Source organism: Choloepus didactylus, chromosome 6, assembly GCF_015220235.1.
Source record: "Choloepus didactylus isolate mChoDid1 chromosome 6, mChoDid1.pri, whole genome shotgun sequence".
Classification (NCBI taxonomy): domain Eukaryota; kingdom Metazoa; phylum Chordata; class Mammalia; order Pilosa; family Megalonychidae; genus Choloepus; species Choloepus didactylus.
Window position 1 is genome coordinate 11,275,651 of NC_051312.1, and position 26,720 is coordinate 11,302,370.

The 26,720-nt window shown below is 63.2% G+C and overlaps 2 protein-coding genes across 5 annotated transcripts in view; one reads left to right on the plus strand and one right to left on the minus strand.

Moving 5' to 3' along the window:
- FLRT1 (fibronectin leucine rich transmembrane protein 1) overlaps nt 1-26,560 on the minus strand; it is an 82,479-nt gene extending 55,919 nt beyond the window's left edge. For both annotated transcript variants that reach the window (XR_005217293.1, XM_037838174.1), the window contains exon 1: nt 26,197-26,560. The gene's annotated coding sequence lies outside the window, so the exon portion shown is untranslated. The remainder of the gene's footprint in view (nt 1-26,196) is intronic.
- Nucleotides 1-26,720, plus strand: part of MACROD1 (mono-ADP ribosylhydrolase 1) — a 147,550-nt gene that overhangs the window by 89,205 nt on the left and 31,625 nt on the right. The gene's annotated exons all lie outside the window — the stretch shown is intronic.

Consider the following 26,720-nt stretch of genomic DNA (forward strand, 5'->3'; position numbering starts at 1 on the left):
CAGCTAACCTAGAAAGATCCAGTGAAGATGCGCGCTCTCCCCGGGCTGCCTGACAAGGAGAGGAGCCGTCGTCAGATGCAATTCATTGTCACCTCTGCGTCCATCACCGGTTCCTTTTCAAACCTCTCCACAGCTCGCTGGGGAGGGCCAGCTCGTCCCACACACCCCCGCCGCCCTCCACCACCCTCTCTGGATTCAAGCAGGAAGCGGGAGGCATTGTCTGTGCTAATTGCATTGTTAGACCAAAGGTGCGCGTGTTCCGCTGTCTAATTTGGAGTCTTTATTAAACATGATCGCTGGCTGACAGCCGGGTGGGAACCAGCCATGGCTGTCCGTGTCGCGGGGAGTGGGGGTTTCGGAACATGCCAGGGCGCGGGGTGTGTCCCCCGAAACCCACAGGCCTGCCCCTCCCTCTCATCCGCACTTCCACACACACACACACCCCTGCTGTCACTCACACTTCACTCCTCAGCAGTTTCAGTCTCCCCTGTGCTTCAAAGAGCAGGGCTGGGGGGGAAGAGCCCCAGATGAGGGCTGATGGGGGGTAAGGGAGGCTGCTGGGGGCACCTGGAGCTTTGCCCACGTGCCCCTCCGCCTCCCTTGATGAACTCCTATGCATCCTTCAAGAAAGCACACCGTCACCTCCTTGGGAAGTCTTCCACCTCCCCTCTTTCTTGCCACCGGCTTCCATGCATCTGGTGTGCATCTCTGCCGGGTTTTCAGATAACGCGCGAGTGGCACCTCTTACGCGGCCGTCCTCTAAGAGTTGTATAAGGACTCTCTTGTTTAACCAACATTAACCCCACGAGGAAGGAAGGTTGCTCGAGGGAGGGGACTGAGGCACAGAGAGGTTAGGCAACCTGCCAGAGGGCACACAGCGCCAGAACCACCCCGTCTCCTGCGCCTGTGACCTTTACCCCTAGACGTGGCCCCTGTACTGACCACAGGGCTCCGTGAAGGCTCCACCCAGGTGGAGACCACACTGTGGGCCTTGAGCTCTCCCGCCATGGGGGTCAGCGAAGAGGCATGTTTTCTCGGTTCTCTCCTTCAATACCTCAGAGCCGGGGGAAGGGGCAGGAGCTCTGTCCCCCTGGCCCCTGTGGCGTCCCCACCCAGCCCCAGCCCAGAGCTCCACGACGGTGCCAGGGGTGCACAGTAGCCCAGGGCTGGGGCTGGGAGGCGGTGCCGTGTGGAGGGCCCCTCCGGGGTTCCCCAACTCTGCTGCATGGGGCCACTGGGCACACTCGGCCCTCCCTGGCCTGGCTTTGGGGTGGCAATCTGGGGCCTCGGCAGACCCCTAAAGGCACGTTCAGGCACTCGGGTCTGCAGAGAGACTTTGCACAAACGCTGCCGAGCCGGCAATGTGAAGAGAGTTCCTTCCCTGTCTGGCAGGGACGCTTGTCTGTCCTGTCTGCTGCTCCCACCCCCCTACATCCCCCGCCTGGGGCCTGAACAGTGCCAACACCTTGGTAAATGCTGGAGGGGCTCTTCTGAGAGTCTCACACTGGCCCATGTGCAGGGGGCTTGGCAGGCATAAGACCCCAGAGTTTGGGAAGACCTCTGCCTAAGCCAATCCAAGTCAGATGCCAAACTTAGGGCTCCCTTTGGGAGGCAGCCAAGGCTCTTCATTCATTTGCTGAGCCACTCACCTCACATTTATTGAGCACCTACTGTGTGCCAGGCCCTGTGTAAGGGGCAGGGGCTGCATGAAGAAGCAAAGGGGAGGCGGCTCTTTGCTGGGGTGCAGGACCAGCCCCTGTGTCAGCAGGTCATGTTCATGGGTCCTGGGAGCACAGAGGGAAAGGCCTCGGCCTAGGGAAGTCCAGGAAGGCTTCATGGAGGAGGGGACATTTGAGCTTTAAAGGACCAGAGGGCATCCACCAGGTGGAGAAGGCAGAGGACTTGGACAAAGTCCCAGAGGTGTGCAAAGGGCAGGATTTGTTTGGAAAAGTAGCAAAGAGAAGGAAATGGAAGGTGGGGGAGAGACCCCAGGTCCAAGGGGGTGGCATTTACTCCTCTGAAAGGTACAGTTGGGACTTGATGTTCCCTCCACTCCAGGGATGTTCCCAAAGGGCCCTGGCTGCCTCACGTGGGGCCAGAGGGAGGCACTTTTAAAGTGCAGATTCTGGGACCCCACCGACAGATAATCCAGTCCTGCAAGTTGGGGTGGCACCCAGGACCCTGCATTTTGAACAGGGACCCGGGTGTCCCCAGTGCAGAGCCCTGGAGGGGCTGGTGAGGGACACTATGGGGTCAGAGGCAGGTGACTTGGGAAGCTCCCACTGTCAGGCACAAATGGGACCCCAAGGCCCCCAAGGCTAGAGCCTGGGGTGGGGGCAGCCAGGCCGGCTGCCCACCCCCCAGAAGGGGCCCTCATCTCCAGACTGGGGTGGGGGGCCGGGCACAGTATGAAGGAAGGGCGGACGGCGGCAAAGTCAGCGGCGCAGTGCATCCATCTGCCCTGACAGGCAGCAATTACACCGCGTGATCGTCAGATTACTCCAAATGCATTTATTACAGGGGTTAGAAGCGGGGGACTTATTTACTGGCAAATCCATACTCATTACAAGACTCAGCCTAGCCGAGACTGAAAACAGCTCAACTGAAACAAATAATTACCAAAGTCCTTCCAGCGCGAGGCGCTCAGGTGGTTGCGGTTGGGGGTGGGGGGTGGGGGGTGGGGAGGGACGTCTGGCCCGTTCCATGGGAAGAAGAGGGGAGGAGACCCGCGGCGGGGCACGCCTGGGCCGGGAGGGGGGAGACCCCGCTCGCCCGCCCGCCCCGTCGCGGGCGCCCCAGGAGCCGGGAGCCGCCGCTGCAGTGCGCATGTGCGCCTAGGTCATGAATATGCAAACAGACCTCGCGGGGAGGGGCTGAAACGCCCCGCCCGCCGGGGGTGGGCTCTGGCCACCACCCAACCTGCGGGCTTGGGGAGCTGAGCCAGGGGAAAGGGGGGCGCATCCCGGGGCCTGGAGGCCCGGAAGACTGGGCCAGCCCAAGTCCCTCATTTTCCCGAGAAAGAGACACTGGGCTCCAGCTCAGGGCAAATGCCCCCCAAATTACTGAATGAATAAATGAGTGAGTGAATAGATGAATGAACTGAAGTGAAGCCCAGATAGGCCTCGTCCCAGGTCACGCAGCCTCAATCTTCAGGGTGGGGGTGCATGGGGTCACCTCCCAGGGTACCCCGTTTTAGTGAGGGAGACACTCGCCTCCCCAAAGGCAGGGCTGGGGTCTTCTCCAGTTACCCTGTCACAGGCACACAGGACTCTAAGTTGTGGCCACACAGCTGACAGATGACGGCAACCTGGGGGCATCCACAGCTGGGGACCTCAGACCCCGAATGCCGACCGCACCCACCTGGGACCCTGGGGTTCCCAAAACAATCAATCCCAGATCTTCCCAAGACTGGCAGAAATAGTGGCGCTCACTTGGTTTTCCTGCCCACTTTACAGATGAGGAAACTGAGGCCCAGGGAGGCGCAGGGTCAGCCACAGTCAGACTACGTGGAGGGAGAGCTCCCCACCGTGCCTGGGGTCCTGGGCCTCCTGGGTGGCGGCGGCGGTGCTCACTGCCCGCGTGGGGAGCTGTCGGGGCGAGTGAAATGTGGGCTCGGCCTCTGCCCACTGGGCAGACGCTGGCACCGCCGCCCACGCCTTAAATATTCATTCACTTGACAGAACACTAATTAAACAAAGTAAGGTGCATTATTACTTGATTAAATTTTTTATTGGCAGCTTAATTGGTCTGTTAGTTGCCCCTTAGGGAGTTGTTCGCCCACCACTACCCCCGCCGCGTGGGAGGGGGCCTCTCCGCGTCCCGCGCCGCCCTTCCCTGCTCGCGGTGCCAACCGCGGCCTGCACTGCTCCCCGTGCCCACGTCGTGGCTGGTGAGGTCCCACCCCTGTTGGACCTGGTGGGGAGCGGCAACCAATCGGCACCTAGGGGCCCATCAAGCACCCCCAGGCTCCTCAAAACAGTAGGGAGGACCCCTTGGGGAGGGCATGGACCCAAACTTGGAGGGAAAGGCCTGGCTTTGACTCGGCCTTCTGGGCCTCAGTTTCCCTATCTGCGCCACCGCAGAGCCTACAATCCACCAAGGCTCTGACCCCCCTGCACCCCCAACAGATGCCTCCCTGACCACTTGGCCTCTGGGCTGCATGTTCCCCAAATAAGAGTGGAGGCCCCTTGTAGGCAGGGGTGGCCTGGGAGACCCTGAGTCCAGAGTGCCCATGTTGGGTGACCTGGGATCCCCCTCAGAACGGGGAGCCCAGCTTCCCTGTCCAGCCTCCCATTCTGGGGGTACCTCCTCCCATCACCCCCCAAATAGCCAGGCAGCCCTCTCCGCTGCACCCCAAGCCGCCCTTTCAGCCCTGGCCAAACCTCGTCAGGAGCCTCACTTTACGCCAGGACAAATGGGTTCATATCCTCATTCCACCCCACGAGCAGAGTTGGAGCACTAGGGGCTAAAGCGGAAGGGGCGTGTCCACTCTGCCGGGCCAGCTGAGCCCACCTCATCTCGCCCCATCCTCGCCTCACACCCACCCTGTACCAGGGTGCTGCCTCCTTCACCCCCGGGCCACCCCAGGCCACATGACTTGCCCAAGGTCTCCAGGGAGGCGCCAGGTCTGCTCTGTGGCCCAAAGCTGGGCTGGGGGAGGGGAAAGGGAGGGAGGACAGGACTGGGAAAGCTGCTGGAAACGCTGGGTGGGCAAAGCTCAGTTGTTCCGTCCCCCGCCCGCCCGCCAGCTCTCAGCCCTGAACTCAGCAAATAATAAGCCCCCTCTGGGTGCCAGGGGCAGGGAAGAAAATGGGTCCTTCCCAGGATGGCCTGGGTCCACGTGTCACTCATACCCACCTTGGCCATGCCCAGTGCAGCCCAGGCCAGGCCAAAGAGCAGAAGCCCCCAGCCCACCCTCGCTGCTCTATCCGCCACCTCGGCCGCCGCCCGCTGCCCTCGCCACACCCTCCCACCCTCCAGAGAGGATCCAGGCCCCGGCTGATGACAGAGGAATCGTCTGGCAGCCCCAGAAGCCGCCGCTGGCGAGCAGGAGGCGAGGTAATTGGCATCGCCGGCCGTGGGAGCAGGAAATGAGCGGCCGCGGCCGACGTGCAGTGGGAAGCTGTCCAGTGTCATTAGCCTTATCTGGGAACAGGCTGCCCAATTACAGGGCCGTGCCCGCTGCACCCAGCAGCTGTCGGCTCTTCTGCTGGCCCCCTCCCCAGTGTCCTCACAGCCTCTCCCGGGCCGGGGGCATCTGCTGCCCCTTCCGGAAGGCACGAGGCAGCTGCTGCCCAGAGAGAGGCCTGGCTTGATGCTTCCCCACCCAGGTGTGCAGCTGCAGGTACCGCCAGGCCGGGACAGCAGACAGTGGCAGCTGCCTGCTCCCCACCACCACCAGGCAGTAACCCCCACCCACCCACCCAGGGCCAAGCCCCACCCTGCGCTGCCTCTTCCAAGGATCCCTTCTGACAGCGTCCCCAAATTGGTCCCCAGGTGCCCCATCTCGGGTGCCCTTGGGGCAGGAGGAAGGGGGTGCCCTGCTCAGATGCCCTGCACCCCTCTACCAGCTGCCGAATGGGAGGATTAATAATTCCGATTAATGGTCCCATGGCTGGTCAACGCTCCTTGGTCTATCTCAGAAATGCAGTCCCTGGGGGGCTGCGATGGGATGTCATATACTAGAAAAATACGGTCGTAACGGGTCAGCCTCTGTACGTAACGCAGTCTGTTATTACGAGACGACACAGCGTTCTTAGGGGGCCCTAAGCATTCTGAGCAGCCCTTCCAGATGGGAGATGGAGGGGGAGGGGGTGACTGGCAGCCGCCGCCCAGGGTGGCACGGTAGAAAGAGAACGGCTTTGGAATTGGGCCTGCCTGAGTTTGGATCCGGTGACTTCTCCGAATTGTGCCTCCGTTTCCGTGCCTGTGATGTGGGGGTGCTGCTGCCTGCTTGCACGGCTGCATTAAATGAGCTCACAGAAATAAGACACTCAGCACGGCACAGAACCCAGAGTAAACTGTGACTGCCCCCTTTCCCCTCCCATCAGGGCATGGGGTCCGGGTCTCGCCAGGCACCGCTATCTGAGAAGGGCCCCCTCGGGTCTGTAGATGAATAGAGGGAGAGCGGAGACCTGGAGAGCCTGCCGGGGGACACCCCCTTTCTGCAGCCCCATCTCCTGACCTTGCCCTCCGCTGTGACCTGAGTGGGGGCGGGCTGGGGGGGTGTGCTGGGTGGGGCTGACAGCCCCCACTGCACACACTTCCTATGGGATCAGAGGTACACTCTCTGCTCTACCCACCCCTCATCAGCTGCCTTTGGGGGCCAAAGGGGATTGTGGGAGTCTTGTGCCTGTTTGAAGACCCACTGCTGCCTGGCAGGATGGACAGAAAATGCCCCTGGAGCCACAGCTACCTGGGCCGAGGGTCCTGCTCGGGCATTTACCAGCCAAGTGACCTCGGGTGCACCAGGCCCCTCTCCACCCTCCCCTCGTCTGCTAAAAGAGCCACGGCGGCCATTGGGCCATGGAAAGCACAGACTCATCCCCAAGCCAAGCTCCCCTGCTGGCCGGGAGCTTCCTGAGGGCGGGGACTTCCTGTCTGTCCTTGAAACTGGCATCAGGGCATCATTCTCTCTCCTGCTTTGATGCCACCTCAGTGGGTGAAACTGCCCACCGAGCTGAGCTGGGTGTGAGCAGCAGCCCGTCCCTCTCCTCCTCCGGCCAGGCTTGTCCCAGAGACCTCGCCCCCAGCCTCACAAACCAGGGGCTCGCCGAGGCCCAGAGGGGTACAGGGGCCCCCCGTAATGCATACACTGCAAGTGAAGAACCGCGTGGTAGGACAGCCCTGAGGGGACAGGCCCAGGGGCCCAGGTGGCCAGGGGAGGCGTCTCAGGGGGAGGTGACACTGAAGCAGAGGACAAAAGGAAGGCCAGGGCAGGGCCTCGGGCTGGACAGGGAGACAGGAGGGGAAGGAGGGGACCTTCCTCGTGGCCGTGAGCCTGGGGTGTAGACCAGCCTGAGGCTTGATTCTGGGGGGCACGGCTGTGGCTTATAAGACAGACTGGGGGTCCCCCGGGGGCAGAGGTGGACAGGCCCTTCACCAGGCACCACAGACTCGGCGTTGTCCCCCAGGTTCACACCACCAAGACCCCAGGACACCCCAGGGAGGGCCTACCACCCCGCCCGGGTTCTCAGCTGTCCCCAGTGAGTGCTGCTGGTGGGCAAAGCCCCTAGTGGGCCCTCCCTCCGGGACACGTGGGCCCCGCGTCTTCATCAGGGCCAGGCCTGCCGGCTCCCCGGGCTCAGGACCCACATCCCCACCCCTGCAGCTGGGGCTGGGGGGCGGCCGCCCACCTGGCCCCAGGCTGTCGCCCACAGATGGAGACCTCGGCTCTGTCTCGCCGTCCGTCTGTCCGCTCTCTCGTGTTGCCTCCTGTTCCGGCAGCTGCTCCCCAGCCCTCTCCGCCCTCCTCCCCGCACACAGCTTGCTGGGTGTGAATTCCACTCGCAGGGAGCACACGCTCCTCCTGGCACCGACGTGGAGCCCCTGGGTGGGGGTGGGCACAGGAAGCAGGGAGGGGGGCTGTGCCAGGGGACCCTGGAGACCCGCTCCGTCCTGGCCTCTCCCGCTGGTTCTCGGGCCACAGCCCTCCAGCAACTCCGGTCAGGCCAAGGCACCCAGGGGCCCAGAGACTGAGAGTCAGGGTGCACTGGGGTCCCCAGGGTCTGCAAAACTGCCATGGCCCCGTTAGGGGCACAGTCCTGCACCCGCTTTCCCCTCTCTCCTGTGTTCACACATCCTCCTGCCAGCCCGTTCCCACAACCAGGACACTCAGGCACCCCGTCATGGAAGGGACGCCAGAGGCCCAGGACTGACAACATCCCTCGGGGGCATCCCTCCTACAGGACTCGGCCACCAGCGGAAGCCAGTGTGGCCTCCGTCCCCACCCCACTGTGCCCTCCCTGCCCGTTCCAGCAGCCCCAGAGGGATAAGAGCACGGCCCAGCTGTCAGGAGCAAGGCCTGGAGCTAAGAACTGTACCCAGAGAGAGGCTGCGCCCCACCAGTGCCCTCAGGGGGAAACTGAGGCAGTGCAGAGGAACAGGGAATCCACCTGGCACTCCATCCCCCTGGCCCCACCCATGGATATTTGCTGCCGGTCTAACGTGCGTCAGGCCCTGGGGAACAAAATCAAAGAGATGAGGTTCTGGGCTCCGCAGAGCTCACTGCTCAGTAAGGAACAGAAACAGAGCAGGCACTGCACTGTATGTAGATAATGTCATGCAGGGCCCCGTGCTGGGAAAGCACAGGTGAGATGCTCTCCCGCCCCTCCTGGGCCCTAGGAGGGGGACTAGGGGGGGCACAGCCAGGTAGGATGGAGCAGGCACCCCATGAGCCCCAGAGGAGACCCACCCCAGGCCCTGGCTGTGCCGCCCACCCTGGCCTGCCCACAAGGCTTGTCCCCTGTGGTTCCTGCTAATGAAGGGCAACTCCACTCACCCCGAAAACTGGCTGCTTCCAACTGGTATTTAAAGAGGTGTCTCTGAATGTGATGATGACATTTGTTACCACCCCCCAGTGTCCCTCTCAAGGTAAATCACCCCCGCGCCAACACCAAGGAGCACCTCGTCAAGGCCAGGCAGGCTCGGTGCCAAACCCTCCACTGGGCACGGTGGATCCGAGGACAATGAGGGCCAGGGCTGCTCTCAGGACACACTGGTCTGATGGGGACGCTAGGCAGGCCATGATGAGGGTCAACTCCATGGCCCAGACTGAAGGAAAGCAGGGAAGGCTTCCTGGAGGAGGCAGGAAATGTAAAGAACCAGGGGGCAGGAGCTCGATGGCAACAGGTTGAGAAATGGCAGGTGGGAGGTGGATCACCCATTTTGGGAGTTCTCTCCCTGTGAAGGGAGGAGACAAAGAGGGGAAAGGGGGGTTCGGGGAAGTTGCTTTTAGTGGGAGAGACCAGAGTGTCCTTACGAGTTGCTGGTCAGGCATTGCCCGAGAAGGGATGGCCACTCAAGAAGACAGAGGATGGGTGACAAAGGGAGGGCCCTGGAGGTGGGAAGAGGCTGGCCAGGGCCAGGGAGGGACCGGAAGCCAGCACGTTGCTAGGTTCGGTAGCGAGATACAGAGGTGAGGCTGCCTCTGTCCCCAGGAAGCACTCTGCCCGTTTAAAAGATGAGGAAACAGAGCCCCCGGAAGGTTGCAGGCCCACTCGCTGGCTGGCAGCCCACATGCCACCAGGCACCCCTGGGCAGAGAGGAGACTGAAGGGTCGTGAGTGCCCCGATGGCATCTTTCAGGGAACCCACCGTCCACTCTGTTGATATCTGCGGGAATGCCACCCAGGATTTAAAAAGTGGGGCATTTTCCAAAGAGCTCCAGGTGGCTCAGGGCACTCCGCCCCCTGGGCAGGCAGCCACTTCCTTCCTTCGCAAACTTGTTAATAATCCTTGCTGTTGGGCAGTTCATCCTCCGTCTAACCTAAATCTCTCCTGTTGTGTTTTGAGCCAACTGTCCCTGGGGCAGGCTGTGACCTGTCCTCCCACCCCCGGAAGACCCGCACAGCTCCTGCCACCATCGCTAAGGGAACCAAGCGCAGAAGCACGTTCGAGGCCCATCCCTCTTCATGATGCAGTGGGGGTCCCCGTCCCATAAAGACAGTCTCTGGGGAGGGGCCTCCTTGACCTCTCTCGGCTCTTCTCCGTGCTGTGAATTCTCCCACCCCCCCACCTCTGGTGGGTTCCAGGGCCCGTCTCTCCTGCTGGGGCTAGAACTCGGGCCTTGGAGCTGCCCCTCACCCCCATTCCCAGGCTGAGGGCAGGGCCTCCATCCCTGGGCTGGGCTCTAGAGAGGAGTCCGTGAGCTCCCGCGCGTGGGGTGCTCGGCCTGGTGCCCGGGGAGCACGCGGGAAGGACTCAGTAAGGCCCCAGGTGGCCCTGCCGGCGGGAAGCTGACTCCAGGCCTTCAGACGTGGAGGGTGGGATGGCATGGAAGGCTCACGGGGGTCATGGCCTTGCCTTTCAGCCCTGCCACCAGCTCCCGAGTGACTTGAGTAGCCCCTTCCCTTCTCGGGGGTCTCTCTCCCGATCTACGGGCCAGCAAGGGCCTCAGGACGCTGCTCTGTGGGACTCTGGAGAGGGCAGCTGTGCGCGGCCAGGGAACCCCTGGAAGGGAGCCGAGCCCCAGGTTCCTGCTCAGGGCCCAGGAGCCCAGAGAGGGGTCGACAAAAGAGGAAGAAGCAGGGACTCTGGTTCCCCCAGCAAATCTCCCTCACTGAGCAAAATGTCCCCAGGGGGTCCCCAAGGCCCCTCCTGCCACCTGCCCAGCTCTGGCCCGTGAGTGCTGAGGTGTCCGGCTGGAGGTTTCCCCACCAGCCTCAGTCCAGCCACCTCCCCACCCAGGTCTGGGTTCCTCGGCCACTTCCATGGACATACAGTCACCCCCCACCCAGCCTGACCCAGCAGCACCTCAGGATCCCCAGAGAGCAGGCCTAGTCTGGTGGGGGGTGGGGTGGGGAGCCACCAGCAGCCACCTCCAAATCCCAGCCTGTAGGAAACTGCGGGCTGCCCTGTCTGCAGAGCACGGCCTGGTTAATCTGCTTCATTAAAGGCACTAATTAATTGGCTTAATTAAAAGAGTAACCTCAAAGCCAGCAGAACTACCTCTTAAGGGGACACACGGGTTGTGCTGAGGCAGCTCAGAAGCCAAAGAGGGGAGCCCCACCCACCCCGGCCCCAGGCCTCAGCTTCCAGGCTGGAACCCCAGGTGGCCCCCCAACCTGCACAGGCCCAGCACCCGCTGACCCTCTCGCCCACCTCACACACCCTCGGGCTGGTGGGGAATGGAGCCCCCCATTCACAGGCAGCCTGGCGTGCTGCTTGGCTGCAGTCAGCCGCGCAGGATGCAAGCAGCTGTCATTAACAGACCTGAGCTCCGGCGGGTTGCAGCTGCTAAAGGTTTAAGGCCAGGATTTGGTAAGGGACCTCCAGCTCGGCCATGCTGCATCTGTCTGGCAGGGAGCTGGCCAAGGCAGTCAGGACTATTGCTAGCAGTGTGCAGAACCTCTTCTGGGCCAGGGACCCCTGGACTGCCAGCTTCCACGAAGCCCCAGAGTCCGAAGACCCAGGTTCAAATCCCAACTCCACCTCTTAGAGGCTGGGGTGGTGGCAAGCTGCTTTGCCTCTCTGAGCCCCAGCTTCCTCATTTGCAAATCAGCTGCCATGGCTGCCTGTCAGTTTCCCTTCTGGGCAGGTCCTCCCCAGGCTCAGCAGGAGGGAGTGCTGGGATTGATTAGTCATGTCTGCCCAGGGCAGCGGGGCGGGAGTGGGGGCTCGTGAGCCACCCTGAGCCCACCTGTCCCACCACCCTCTGAAGAGGCAATGTCTGCATCTCAATGTGGAAAACCTTTCTCACAGCCAGAGGGAAATGATACTTGCACTCCTCACCTCTTTACAAGGCTTTGCAGCTAAGAAAACTTTTTTTTTCCAGCGCTCATTTGCGCTTCCTGCCACCCTTTATGATTTAGAACAGAGGCTCCTGGGTGACTTGTCCAGAGCCATCTTGTGGCCCCAAGGCCACTCTTTCTCGGGAGGAGGGCAGTGGCATCTTTAAGAGATTTGCTTTGGGGTGGGGTCCTGCCCTCTTTCTCCCCCAAATGCAGCCCCAGCCGCCAGCCAAATTCACGAGCAGCCATCACCTCCAAACTACGCTGGAAACGGTATAAACCCATAAAACAGTGTTTGGGGACCAAGTAGTTTCAGGCTATTTACTCACTGCCCCTTCCACAAGTCCCCAGAGGGAAAAGATGGGGTGGGGTGGCCCCCCAAATCTAAAGGAGCCCAGTAAGACCAGGTGTCCCAGGGCCGGGGGATGGGCACAAGGCAAGAGTCCAGAGACCACAGTCCCTGGTTGGTTCAGGATACAGAAGGGTTCAAGGGGTAGGAGGGGACCTGGCGGGGGCTGAGGCCACGGGGCAGCCCAGCAGCCCACAAGCCCACAAAGGCTCCCGTGTCAGTAAAGGGCTGTGTGCACACCCAGCCTTGCCAGCTCCCAGCCCTGGCAACACAAAAATCGCAGTGGTGGCACGCAGCCGTGTGTCAGCCCCGGACAGACTTAGTCACCGCACAAGCAGCTGTTAGCCCGCTTGCCTGACAGCTCTGCTGCCCGTCTGTGAGCCCGAGCGGGATTCCAGTACCGGACCCTGGGAAGGGTGGGGCTGCCAGCAGCTGTCACCACTGTCCGGGGCAGGCCTGGCCTCCAGAGTCCCCACTGCCTCCTGGTTCCTCCCCGACTCCTGCGGACCCACCCCATCACCCACTCCAGCATCCAGAGCTGCTCCCCCAAAAGAAACCAGCCCCATCCCTCCCTGAGCAGAGCGCCTGGCCCAGATCAGGTACCCACGCATGGTGAGGCTTCTGCCCACGTCATCTTGTCCCACAGAGACATCTTGTTACAGACGGGGAAACTGAGGCCTAGAGAGGTGTCTAGGTGAGTGGCTGGCAGGGGGGGCTTGAATCCAGGGCTGCACCAAGTCAAGGGCCCTGGGGACTGCACCTGAGGGACCCCTGGGGTGGTGGGCACGGTACTCAGGCCCCCTGAGCACGTGGTCAGGGACATCCAGCCATCAGAGCTCCGTCAGCAAAGCCGAGCAGGGAGGACCCAGGAGTGGGTGTCTAGGGGAGCGGGTACACGAGGCCCCTCTCAGCAAAGGGTTCTAGGAGAGCTGACCTCGGTCCCCCACACCCACCCTGAGAGGTCAGCACCCCAGCGGGGTCCTACACTGAGCCCACCAGCCTGGCCCCACCCCTCGGCCTGTGCTGGAGTGTCTGGCACTCCCAGGGCCACGCACACCGGCCTGGGTTCCCTAACAGAATCATCAGGGCCAGAGGGGGGCGTAAATTGGCTGGAACCCAGCGCGGCGTGGGGCACCCAGGGGTGCTCAGGAAACGTCTGCTGGGTGGGGCTCACCGGCCCCTGGGCAGCCCTTGCCAGGCCACCCCTGGGGACTGAGGCCCAAGACACAGTTCGGGTCTGGTCAGATGGGACAGAGCCGGAATTAGAACCCAGGTGCCGGCCCTGAATCCCTGGGTTATACTGAGGGCCGGCCGAACAGACCACAGGACAACCAACAGCCCTGCTGCAGACATGGACACAGCTTTGGCCAGATGCCTTGGGGCAACCTCTCCTTTCCAGCAGAAGCAAAGGTGGGCAGTGGGAGGAGCACTGGACTCGGAGTCGAGCTCTGGGACGGAGCCCCAGCTCTGCCCGTGTGTTGCTGTGAGTCCCTGGGGAGCTGACTTGATCTTTCCAGTCCCTCATGCGAGCGAGAAATGGGGTCTTCGGCCCCCATGCACTTCCCCAGGCTGCTGTGAGGATCAGGGAGGAAGTGGGGGGGACGGAGTCATCAGGAGAGGGCGGTGGCTTTCCAAAGGTGTCCGGGCAGAGGCCCCCCCTGGAGTCCGTGCTCCCCGCTGGGGAGAAGCCAAGACTGGCCTGTCCTCTCTGCGGAGGGCGGCCGTCGCGCCCGGCCTGGCTCTGTCCCAGCGCTCCTCCATCCTTGTCCTGGGCCAAACCCAGCAGGGCTAGGTCTCTGCGGTCCAATCCATGGAAGCCGCCGGAAGCCGGCCCTCTGCCGGAACTGCACACAGGGGACGGAGCAGGCCCTCCGCCTCTCCCGGCCCCTCGGCTTTGTCTCCTCGGCCCGGCACCCTCCAGCCACAGGCAGGGTCCAGGAGGGCCCGGAAGCCTGCACCTGGCTTCCTTGCAGGGTTCACCTGTGCCCTGCCCAGCAGGCTCCGGAGCACCGGGCCTGAGGTCTGACTTCCCGTCCCCTGGAGAGAGCCCAAGGGGAAAGCAGACGCCCACCTCATCATCATTTATTTCTCCAGGCCGCTAGTTATTAACATTAAAAGCAACATTATTTATAATTTGGCATCTGGGTCCGGGCCGGCCGTGAGCGATCCCCAGGCCACAGGGGTGCAGAGGGCGGCCTGGCCTCCTCCCTGGGGCTCCGGGGTCCTCTCGAGGGGAGACCTGGAGGTGGGAGGCGAAGGGAGGGAGGCTCAGCCCAGCCCCAGCAATTATAGGGTGTGCAGAGAGAGTTCCACCCGTGGGTCCCCCAGGAGGGGGCCACACCCGCTCAGCGCCCATTTCACAGACGGGGAAACCGACCCAGCTCAGGGTGCAAAGGCGGCAGGACACCGGTGTTTTGCAACCCGCCCTGCAGAAGCTACTGAGCTGTCCGTCTGTCCCTCAATAGGCACCTCCGACCCTGAATCAGCAGGATGTCTGAGAGGTGAGGGGTCCTGTGGGGGGGGGGGGTCCCTGGGAGAACCAGCCAAGCTAGGAGACCAGAGCTGCTCAGGGGGACTGACCGTGGCGACGCAGACTGGGGGAAGGGACCTCCCTCTCTGTGCCTCAGTTTCCTCCTTTGTATGATGGGGATAATAGCGTCTCCCTTCCAAGGGCCTTGTGAGGGGTGAATTAATTTGTGCAGGCAAATGTTTAGACCTGGGCCCGGCCCACAGGAAGTGCCCATGCTCTGCTGTTACCACCCTCCCTGCACCCCAGTAAAGAGCTCAGCTTCTGGGGGCCAGCAGTCCCCAAGGCTATGGGATCCCGGGCCAGTCTCACTTCCCCTCTCCACGCCTCAGTGTCCCCAGTGTCACAGAGGTCTCTAAGTGTCCTTCTGGGAAGGTCCAATCAGTGGGGGAGGCTCAACCCAGGAACCCCTCCCTCGCTTTTGGGGGATCCACTGTGTTTTCTCCCTCCCCCCCCAGTACATCACCCACAAGGTGCAGGCACTAACCCCACATGCCCCAAAGGGCAGGTCTAGGACAGATCCAGGGGGAGAAGCAGATGTGATCTACCCCCCCCACCTACCCCCACATGTGTCCCGGCTCTGCCAAGTAGGGGACAGGCGATGCCAGGCACCCCACCCCATCCCCCTCCCCGTGCCTCACCTTGGCTCTAATGGGCAGTGGCAAGACAGCAGTGAGGACCAGAAAGGTGGTGGGGACAGGTTGGTGCAGGGCACAGCGTCCCACTCACATCAGGCGTTGGTAGGGATCGCAGTGCGCGGCACTTAGGGGAATTTGGGGGGGGGTCCCAGATTTACCCTTGCGGTTATGTCATTTGGGGCAAATTTCTGAACCTCTCGGAGCCTCAGTTTCCCCATCTCTAAAAGGGGAGAGTGACTACATCCCTCGTGAGGGTGCTTTAAGGAAGACACAAGATGATAATGTGCAAAATGCGCATTGGCAGACGCACAAAGAGTTGCACAAATGGCAGTAGCTGCTGTGGCTATTATTATTATTATTATTATTATTATTATTTCGAATCCTCCGGCTTCCACACCCCACTCCAAACCTAAGCCAGCCCAGAGCCAGCCCTCTCCCTGCCAGGGCTGGGAGCTGGGAGGGCAGCCCAGGCCCCTGGCAGCTCAGACAACACCTGCCAGGGGCCAAGGGCGGGTCGGGGGCAGCCCCTCCCAGGAGGCTCCAGGCCCCGCAGACAAGGGCCTCTGTCCCGCCGACCCCGGGTCAAGGCAGGGGCAGTGCACTGGCAGAGGCCGGGCTCTGTGTGCGCCTCTGTCGGGGGCAGCTGCCCACGGCCAGCTTCCCCACCACAATGAGGCCTTTGAGCTGCAGTGGTGAGCAGCTAGCACAAGCCCTGTCTGTCCATGGCCACAGGGCCGGGGAGGCAGCTGCCGTGGGGACAGGGACCCTACCCGGCCCCACTCCTGGGCACACAGCCGCCCCTAACCTCCTTCAGCCCTGGGGGATGCCCCGGCCAGGGTCTGCCACCCTCCCCCAGTAGACCAGAATATCCTCAGTCCCCTACCTCCAGGGCTCTGCCTCCCGCTTCCCTCACTCTCTCGGCCTCAGTTTCATCATCTGTAAAATGGAGCCGCCAAGTACCTCCCTGGCTCTGCCCCGGATGTGCTGGATGACCTCAGCCAGGTGACTGAACCTCTCTGAGCCTTGGTTTCTCCTTATAAAAGGGGCTAACGCCACCCGCTCCCAGGGCCGCTGTGAAGACAGAAAGGGAGGCCACGACAGGCCCAGGAAGCCTTGGTTGAATTACTTAATGAATCCCGGGGCCGCCTCTGCAGGACGGCACTGGGGCCAGGGGAGGGGAAGGAGGAGCCAAGGCGAGTAGGGGAGACGCGTCCACTGCAGCCCCTACAGCTTCACCTGGGGGCCTGCCAAGTGCTGGGGACAGGGGTGGGAGTGGGGCAGGGCGGGCTTCACACAGGAGGCGGGAGAGATAAGCCCAAGGACGGCCTTCCAGACCCAAGGGCTTTGGACTCAGTTTTCTCAGGACATAGGGAGCTACTGACAGTCTTAGAGCCAGTGAGTGACTTGAGTAAATGTGCCTTTGTTTAAGATGCCTGGCATTCCCTGGGCTGGAGAACGGAAGGGTGGAGATGGCATCTGTGACTTCCCGGCTGCTCGGTTTGGAAAGCGGGCAGGTCGGGGGGGTGTGGTGACAGGGATGAAGCCAGAGCAGAGCCAGGGGTCCTGACCCTCTCTGAGGCCTGGGGCGTCCCTGACATGGGGGCTGTGTTCCCCGGGAGGTGCTCAGGGCTGGGGTGCAGCTCCGGCCCGGCCCCTTGGGCAGCCCAGCACAGGGCAAAGCGAGGGGGTCCTTCCAGGGGCCTGTCTGGGATCACCCCTCCTTTGTGCAAAAGGCGTCACCTTTCTGAGCTTGTTTCCTCACCTGTAAGGGGTCAGGTCATGAAGTCCGTGCCCCACAGTGCGGCCTTTGTAATTAAGGGGATGAAATGCAACACTAGAAAGCATCGGGAGGAAGAGACCCTGCTCCCTTTCCCAGGGCTTCCTCATGCAGAAGCAAAAAGGGGCTGGAGACTAAGGGGGGCCCGGGCTGTCCTGGGGGTCAGGGAACCCCTGCCAGAGGCAGTAACCACACGGAGAGTGGTGGGAGTTCAAATCCCACCCCTGTCACTTAGAAGCCGAGTGCACTTGACCCTCTGTGCCTCAGTGTCGTCACCTGTAATTAGGGACTACTCACAGTGCCCTGCATGGAGGTGGTGGGAGAGTCAGCGAGACCCTGTGAGCGAGTGCAAACAGGGCTGCACCCAGGGAGGAGCGGGGAAATGGTGGCTGGCCTTGCTGTGGCTGTTATTACTAGTGTCGTCGTTATTTCTGAATTTCTTCCCATCCCCTGGCTCCTGATGTTGCCACAAAGAGAAAAGGGGCCCGGGGCTTTGCTTTCTCACCCCGTCTGTGTGTCCACACAGCTGGTAATAGGTGATGTGGGGCCGGGCCCCCAGCACCCCCATCCCAGCCGCTAGCAACCCCCTCCCTGGTCCAGAGATCCCAGACTCACTCCCCTGACTCTGCCCTAGGAGAACCTCAGGACCCACTGAGGCTGCCAACCACCCACCCACACACCCACACTCCCACGCCACTCAACCTCCAGGCGAGGCTGTTGAGCTCCTGGGAGTCCCCAGCCCCTCCCCAGCACCCCCAGGGGTGTTGCAGGCCTGGGTCTGGGGCCCCTCAGACTGTCAGCCAGCAGTGCAGACCCCAGCCACCATCAGAGCCCCCAGAGGACATGGCCCTTTACCACCCCCACAGCCTCATGTTTGGGCACCTCTCCCTCCTGCCCTGGCCCCGTCACACCAGCTGCACCCCCAGCAGAGCCTTGCTTCCCTCTTCCCCTCCTGACTGGGTCCCCAAAAGAGACCCAGGGTGGGGGGAGGATGGTATGCCCCCCCACCCCAGCTGCCCCATGGAAGGGCCCGGGCTGCAAAAACCTGGCTGAGTAAATAACGACATTTCCTCCTTTCTCCTGCGCTCTTCGCCCCCTTTCCCTTCCACAAATAAATTATCAACATGCCCGGTCCCGGCGGAGTGGAGCCCATCACGGGGAACAATGAAAAAGCTTTTAATAGGATTCCAGGAGCCGCAGCCACTCGCTCACAGGCCCTAATGGAGATTGCTCCGTGACCGCAGGCCGCTGGCACCCTCCCGGGGCCCCCTCGCCGCCAGCCCAGCGGCCCCCCGCAAGGGCACCCATGGGCAGAGGCCCAGCTGGGGCGCCTGCTGATGTCACAGGGCACAGGCTGGGCCCGGGGGGGCCGCTTGGCAGAGGGGACCCCGGCTGCTGTCCTCAGTCCACACAGGCCAGACCGCTCCCACCCCCTCGCCTCTGTGCAGGCTCTTCTGGCCTCCACAGGCCCTTCCGCCTGCCTCCAAACGCCGCCTCTTCCGTGAAGCCCTCCCTGGTTTCTCCCCCACCCGCTTGTTAAGGGACGTCAGCACCGTGCCCGGTGCACAGGGGGCCGAGGGAAATGGGGGTTGGATGTGGGGGCAGGGAGGGGCCCTCCAGGAGGCTCAAGGGAGGGGGTATGAGAAGCCCGGGAGCAACTGGAGCTCAGGCCTGGGGGGGATGCAGGCAATTACCCACCACCTCTGCACCTCAGTTTCCTCATCTGTAAAGGACCCAGCAGGGGCTGGGACCAAGTGTCATCCTAGATGAGGGCCCCCTTCCTCTGTGTGACCTTGGGCCAGTCATGCCCCCTCTCTCTGCTTCCTGAGGTGAAATAGGGATAATAATAGTGCCTACCTCAGAGGCTTGTTGGGGGAACTGATCTCGTTCATACAGGGGAGCAATTAGAAAAACACCAGCAGGTCAGGCACAATGTCAATGTCAGCCACTCTGACGACCGTGGCAATGATGATGACTCGCTTTATCCCAGTGTGAGTGGGGGGCTAAGCGCGGGCCCTTTAAGACGCCGTGTCTTGCTGTGTGACCTTGGCCCAGTCAGTTGACATATCTGAGCCTCAGTTTTTTCTTCTGTAAATTCGGGCTCTTATGTTGCTTCAATGAGATACTGCACAATAGAGCCCATGGCATGGTGCTCAGTGAAATATGTGGTGTATACAGTAAGCGCTCAGTAATGGCAGCCATGACAGCTCATCCACCTCCCTCCCACGATGGCAGAAATCAAGTCCCACTGATCCCCATGCCCCAGCACACAGCAGGCGCCCACTACATGCACCTAACCCCATCCCAGGGGCCCCAGCTAGGACAGAAGGTGATTTTGGGGCCCCCGTCGTTTCCACCACCCGGCTCTAACCCCTCTCCCTCCTGCCACCCCCCACACTTACTGCTTCCCAGTAAGTTCCCATCAGTTCTCCCTGATGCCCACTCTGAAGCTCCCCACACCCGACTTGCCCCTTCATCACAGCTGAGCAGTGCGGAGTCCCCATCTCCACCCCTGAGCAGACCCCAGACCTCCGGGGCCAAACTCGGCCACATGTGGGCCGGCCATGAGCTCGGCCACCTGCCGGGAAGCGGGGGTCTCCCCAGTGTGGAAGTCTGGGCTGTTCAGCCCCCTCCTCCAGGCCCTGAGATCCTGGGAGCCCCGGGGCAGGGTCAGTGTCCTGGGCCCAGCTGGCCGCCTACAGTGCCCGGCCCTGTCCCTGAAGCCCGTCCACAGGCACTGGCAGGTCTGGATTCACATCACCCTGGGATGTGCTCTGTCAGCCCACGTCACAGGGGCAGAGGCTGGGGCACAGGGGCAGTGAGGCGTCCAGGGGCGCCCAGCCGATAAGTAACGGAGCGAGGATTCGAACCCAGGTCCACCAGACTCCAGCGCGGGGACACTTTCAGCATAACCTAGCACAGGGCTTTTCTTTGCTCCGTGCCTCAGTCTCCCCGCTCTCATAGCAGGAAGAAGACCAAGCTTGTCAGTCCAGAAGCCCCTGGAGACTGGGGTGTGGCACTGCCCAGCCCCTCTCACTAACCCAAGCGTGGGAGGTCTCCAGGCTTAGCGCCCCAGAGCAGTAGTGGGGAAACTGAGGCACTGCATGCCAACTGTGATTGTGTGTGGGAGAGGAGGCAAAGGTGTGTGTCCCTGGGACAGGTGGGTGGTCCACAGGGCGGAAAGGGCTTCCAAGACCCCTGCCAGCCTCCTGGGAGCCTCTCCCTCTTCCCAAGCAGGCAGCAAGAACACCTGGGAGCAGATGGACCCTGTCTGGGGGACAGGACAGGCGGGGGGCTGCACAGAACGGGGCCTCCAGTTGGGGGCATCTTTCCAGTATCTTCCTGGAGGGGCTTCCTGGAGGCAGGGGCAGGACTGGGAGCCACTCAGCTCAGAGCCCCGCTCAGGCCAGCTCAGGGAAGACAGGTTAGGAAGGAGGGCTGGGCGTGAGCCTGTGTGTGTGAGAGCGTGAGTGTGTGTGAGAGCGGGTGTGAGCACGTGAGCACAGTACACATCTGTCTCCCCATCATTCCCTGCGCTGCCAGGACTGGGACTGCAAACAATTCCCCTGTGGCCAGCTCTAGGCCCGGCCCAGCGTGGGCAGCCTCTCAAAGAGACCAAGTGAGCAAGAAAGCCCTGTTTTCTGACCCAAGCCCCCTCACCCAGAGCTGGACCCTGGACCGAATCCCACCCTGCACTATAGCTGGAATAGGGCCCTCCGGTCATGGCAGAACTCCCATGAGCCTCTGCAACTTGCCCCCCAGCAGCCAGACTTCCTGAACCAAAAACCAGGATCTTTCCAGAAAAGCCAGGCAGGCCATGCAGGGAACCTGGGGCCTCCCTTGTTGCAAGACCCAGGATGGCACGTCCTTGCGGGGCAGCTCGACCCAGGAGACTTCATCCCCGGGAGTCTCATCAAGCAGGCTGCACCCTCTATGGCCATGCACGCCAGCCCCGGAGGCGGCCACTCGATCGCAGCTTCATTCATTCATTCACCGAGGACTTGCTACATGCTAGGACCCGGGCCAGGCCCTGGGTTTGCAACACCAAGAAGCAAGACAGGCAGGTCCCTGCCCTGGGCCACCCAGGCCTCACAGTACCCAACCACCACTCGGAACCAGCCCGGCATCTCCCCCACACACCCCCACAGCAGTCCTCGGACATCTCCACGACCCCCGGGAAGCCTCGGCCCTCCTTGCTCCCAAAGGCCGTATCTCCACCAGACTGTCCCCAGGAAAAGCCCATCTGGGGCTTCTTTGAGGACATTTTCCCGAGCAGCCTTTCCCAGGCGTCACCGGGGATGGAGGATGGAGGGGCGACGGGGGACAGGTTCGACAAGAGCAATTTGCCTCTGTAGATAAATGCCATCTCCTCTCTGAAGTCCTTCCCCCTTCCTCTTTTCTCTTCTCTCTTTTTTTTTTACAGTTTGCTAAATCTGTTGTAATCTGGTGCCAACGATTAATTCAGGCAGGAGGGAAAGGGGAGAGGAAAAACGCTGCCACGGAGCTGCCTCTCAAGAGCGGCGAGGCAGAAACAGACGGGACGAACACCCCAGCAACCCCAGTTTTAATCCCAGTTTTAGTTAAGTTTAAAGCTGTCAGCAAAATAGCCCAGACGCCGCCTCCAGGCCCGCAAGGCGGGAGACCCCCAGCTGCCCACCGGCCGGCCCCCAGCGCCCTCCCCAAGCACAGGCTGCAGCCCCGGCCGCCCAGATGCCCAGGTCCTGCACTGTCGATGAGGCAGTGTCGCCTAGTGGTTAGCCGAGCTCAGAAGCTTCCGCGATACCTGGCTTTCCCCGCTTCTCCCTCTCCCTGCAGCCCCCATCCTCCAGACCCCCTTCCCAGCACCAGGGCACATTCAGAGCTGGGGAGGGTATCTGTGAGACCCCCTTGGGCACTAATAGCCCTTGGCCCACTCCAGGGCTGCCCCCCGGGAAGGGATGACCCCGTGCACTAGGCCCGGAGTCCCTGCCCTGCCAGGGGCCTGCCTTGCCGTGCTGGGCAGCCAGAGCTGGTTTCCCGGAGCTGGTAGGCATGGAGCAGGCAGCAGGGACGCAGGGAAACGGAGGGACCACAGGCTCCGGGTAGGCCTGCGGCTGGTCGGCCTCTGCACCACCGGCCCCCTCCCCTCCCGTGCACCTGTCACCTGCCAGGGGCCGACACGCAGCCCTCCTGTCCCTGCAGACTCCCCCCTGCCCTTCAACTGCTTCCTCAAGCACCCCAGAAGCCTTCCTCCACCCCAGCCCCCAGCAGGCTACTCTGTCACCCCGCCTTCAGGGTTCGAGACTTCACGTGAGAGGGGGAGCATATGCTCAAATTCTGACTGCCCCCCCCACCCGACTGGAAGCTCCTCAAGGGCAGGACATGGGGCTGTTTTTGTTTTCTACTTACTCCCCAACCGGTGCTCAACAACTATCTTGTGGATGAATGAATGAATGAATGAATGGGAGAAGGGGAAACAGAAGGAGGCAAGGAAGGACGGAGGGAAAGACAGAAGAGACAAGAATCAGGGGTGCCCAGTAGGGCACCTCAGATGTTCTAGGCCAGGGCCCCCCGTTCCCCTACCCCCAGCCACAAGGCCTGTGGCTACCCCAGCCTGGGCACTGACCCCAGCCCAGGTCACAGGGGATAAAACAAACCTCCCACCCATCGTCCCCTCCCACCCACCTGTCCCCCCACACTCCCTGGCCCCCAGCTCTGCAGGGTGGGGAGGCAGCACACGCAAGCCCATGGTGGGAGTTTATTTAAAAACCCAGGTCTGCAGCAAACCCAGCAAACAACTTCCACCGAGCGAGCTGAGGCCCCAAAACCCTGACATCATCTGCAAAGCCGCTGACCCCAGGGAGTAGCTGGGCTCTGGGGGCTGCGGGTGGCGGTAAACACGCATCCACCAGCCACTCGGGCATCCACAGGCCTGCACAAACACGGCACCCTCTCTCCGGAACCCGCTTGGCTCCAGCTGCTGCTTGGGAACACCAGGCTGGCTGTGGGTGGGGGGAGAGCCAGGCAGGGACACCCAGTCCTGTCCCCTGTCCTTGGCCGGCCAGCCAGCCAGCACCTCCTGGCCGTCTCGGGGTAACTGCCCACAGCTGAGGGCAGAATGCAGCTGCCTCGTGTCCTGGCCTACACGGAGCCTTTATCTCAGGGAGACCCACTGAGGCTCTGGGGAGGGGACCCCCGTGCCCCCCACGCACCCAGAGGGCTGTGCGTCGGGGGGGCAGACACCAGGGTCCACTGAGCCAGCCCCACCCACCCCACTGCGGGCACCAGGACTTCCGGCCACGCCTATAACCCTTGTTGTCCATTCACGCTCACCCACATCCACACACCACACATGCCCCAGCTGAAGAGGGGCCTCAGGTGCAAACCCTCCAGCCCTCACCCCTGCTGTGGCTGAGGGGCGGTTCTCAGCATCCCCCCCGGCCCTGGACACCCCACAAGGGTATGGGCTTTGGCCACTGGGGCCAGAGCTGGGGGGCAGGGTTAGCCCTTCCGGCCTGAAGCAGCTGGAAGTCCTTAGTGATGGGGACCCCACAATCACCAGGCAGGGATCTGCTGGGCGTGTGCCGGAAGCTTTGACTGCATCATCTCGTAGTGGGTCCCCATGTTATAAATGAGGATGCTGGGGCCCAGGTAGGGCCGGTCACTTGCCCACGGTCAGCGAGCCAGGAGGTGGAAGGCCCCCTGGGAACCACCAGCCCCCAGGACCCTGGGGCAGAAGGGCTGGCCAGCCCCCCTCTCCCCAGCCCGGACAGGTCACATCTCTGACTCAGGAACAGCCTGGCCAGCTGGGCAGGGGTGGCTACCAGGTTCCCAGCTCCGGGGACACACAGCAGGGCTCCCCGCTGCAGGACAGGGGCCTTCATCTGCCCTCCACTGCTCCTGAGCCATCACCCCTTCCCCTGGCTGGGGACAAGCTGTCCCATGAGCCCTGGGGCATGCCAAGCATCCCCTCCCTGCCTCCCAGCCTCTGCCCGCTGCCTCTTTCCCACCTGACTGGGCAGAGGTGAGTGTGCCCAACTGGTCCCAGGGATCTCCCCCGCCTTCCTCTGCTGCACCAAGCAGCCGTTCCTTGACAACTGCTGCTGTGCCGGGCCTCTGGGGCGATCTGGCTGGCTCCAGGCCCGCCTCTCTGTCCCTCGACACCCGGGGCACCGGTCCATCTCTCAGCTAACCTGGAAGCCAACACAGGCACCACCCACCCTCCTTCCCTGCTCTCCCACCCACAGGGTGCACTCCATCCCCGCAGGGTAGGATGGCCACCATAGCCCTTTGTGCAGGCAAGGAAGCAGGGTCCCCAAAGGGGCAGGCTGCAGGTCTGGGGTCACCCAGTGGGCCACACAGACTTGGCCACCAGGTGCACCTCAGCTGCACCATCCCCAGGGAGCCCTGGCAGGAGGTGACAGTGATGGGGGGGGCAGCACTGTCTCCCTACCACCTCCTTAGAAACCAACAGGGGAGGGGTCTCTCAGGTGGCTTCTGATGGGGGCTCCGAGGAGGTGTGGGCCCTGCTGCTGAATATCAGCACCGGCAAACGGCACATGGGCTGGTGGAGCACTGGCCCCCCAAGTTTCCAAGGCCTCTGCAGGCACCCTCAGCCCTTGGGGAACCCTTTAACAACAGGAACAGTTCCTTCAACGACAGGTGATGTCCGCCCAGCTCATCCTGGTTTACAAAGCAGTTCCCCACCCAGAGCCCAGGCTCAGGGGGTGGACGTGGTCAACCCTGCTTTACCTACAAGAGAAACTGAGGCTCAAAGGGATGTGCCCAAGGCCACATGAGCACTAAGGGGGGGAGCTGGGACACACTGACCCAGGAGCCAGTGTGAACAGGCTGCAGGCCGCAGCTGCCTCAGGGGTGTGGGGCCACTGGCCCTGGCTTGAACGTGAGCCTGGGAAGGCTCTTTACCAGTGTCCAGTCTCTAAGTGTCTGGGTGAGAGCATGGAGCCCACGGTACACAAATGCACACACACACACACACACACACACCGTCTCCCTGCAGACAGAGCCCAGGGTGCCTGCCCTCCTCTCTCGGTCTCCAGTCTGCCCCCAGCCAGCCCTTCCGCCAAGACGTGGCAGTCCCTCTGCTCTTCCGGCCCCCCACACCCCCCAGGGCCCCCCTCGCGGCCCGCCCAGCTGGGCCTCGCCCTCTCCTGGGCACTGGCCCTGGCTGCCCACACGGGGGCCATTTCCATTTTAAACCTGCCAGGAAGCCCTGAGCAGTCGCCCACGGCCGGCACCAGCTGACAGGTGATGTTTGTGCCTCTCCTGGGGCTGCTGGGAAGCCGCGCAGTTGGCTTTGGACTCCAGCACCCCCAGCCTGGAGCTCCCGAGAGGGGCCGCCTTTCCCGGGGTGGTGGGCAGAGAGGGGAGTGCCCAAGCCCACTTCCTCCACCAGCATCAGCCTGGGTAACCCCACTTCCCCATGGGCAACCTCCTCCCCAACTCCTAAGCCACCTGGGGAAGGAACACGGAGGGGCCTGGCCTCTGTCCTCCCCGGGGGTGCGGAGAGCACAGTGGGGCAGGGCTGGACCCAGTTGCCCCTGTCCTCTGCCCCCAGCCTTGACTTTATTGACCTCAGGGGCTTGGAGCTGCGGGGGCCTGGCACACCCCAGCTGGGCTGTATTCTCTCCAAACCACAACCCCCCCCCCCGAGGGCCTTGTAGCCCTCTGGGGGCTGCCGGGAAGCCTGGGGCAGCTCCCTGATGTCTCGGCTCCACAACTTTCTCCTCCTCGGAGAGGTCTGATCCGCCCCGGTTCCCTGCGGCTGGGCAACAACACTCCCCAGCCTTCCGCCCCGGGGCCTCCTGTCCCCGCGCCGAGGGGCGCGCGCCGGGCCTGGGGCTGCCGCCCGCCCTGTCCGGAGAGCTCTGGGGCGCAGCCCCCGTCCCTGGACCCCAGACCGTTAGTCCCGCCGTTCCCGCCGCCAGTTGCACCGTTCCAGCCCCCTGCCCGGCCCAGGGCTGGCACTCCCCAACGCGCGCAGGGAGGGAAGTTGGAGGCTGCTTCTGCCCCCCTCTAAGTCATTTTAAAAATAAAACCTCGCTCCAGCCGTGACTCACGCGGCTGGTGGGGATCGGAGCGCGGCGCCAGGGCCAGCCGTTTGCCCCTCGCCGCGCACCCCGAGCCCTCCGGTTCCCGGGTGCGAGGCGGCCGGACGCGGCACCCGCCAGCCCAGCCTGGCACCCCCCGCGGGGCCGAGTCGTCTACTCGGGGCGCAGCAAGGGTTCGGGCGGGGACTCCGGCCGAGCCCCCGCCCTTCCCAACCTCTGCTCCGGAGAGTGGAGCCGCCGGCCGCGCACCCCGCTCCTCCCCGAGGCTGGTCCAGATCCCAAAGGCTGCGCGTCCCCCGCCGCGCCCGCGCCAAGCCAGGCAACCCGAGCCCGCGGCACCTCCGCGCGCCCCCTGCCCCGCGGCGCCCGGCGCCCCGGCCCCGCCGCGAGGACCCCGGCCCCTTACCTGCGCAGCGGCCGGGGAAGCGGGTCTCCTCGGGAAACTTTGCGGCGACGGCTGGAGCCTCAGGGGTTATTCCAAGGGGCGGGCGGGAACCCGAGCCGGAGGGCGCCCAGGGGGGCCCGGGAGAGGAGCCCCCGGCGCGCGGCGGAGCGCGGTGGCGGGCCCGGGGCGGGGGGGCACGCGGCGGTGCATCTGCCCGGCTCGGACGCCCGGCGGAGCCGCGGGGGGCGTGCGCGAGGGTGCGCCCGGCGGCCGGAGTGCGTGTGCTCCGGCGGGGGCGCTCGGCGGGGCGCGGGCCAGCAGTGGTGCCCGCGCGAGCGGCGGCGGCGAGCAGGGCGCGGAGAACCAGGCTGTGCGGCCGCCTCTTCCCTCGCGGCGGCGGCGGGGGCCGTGCGTGCAGGCGCGGAGGAGCGGAGCGGGAGGGGAGGGAGGGGGGGGGAGGCAGCGGGCGGGGGCGGGGGCGCCGCGCTGCGCACTGGCCGGCGGGACCCGGCGCGGGAGGCTGCGCCGTGGCGCGGGGACTAGGG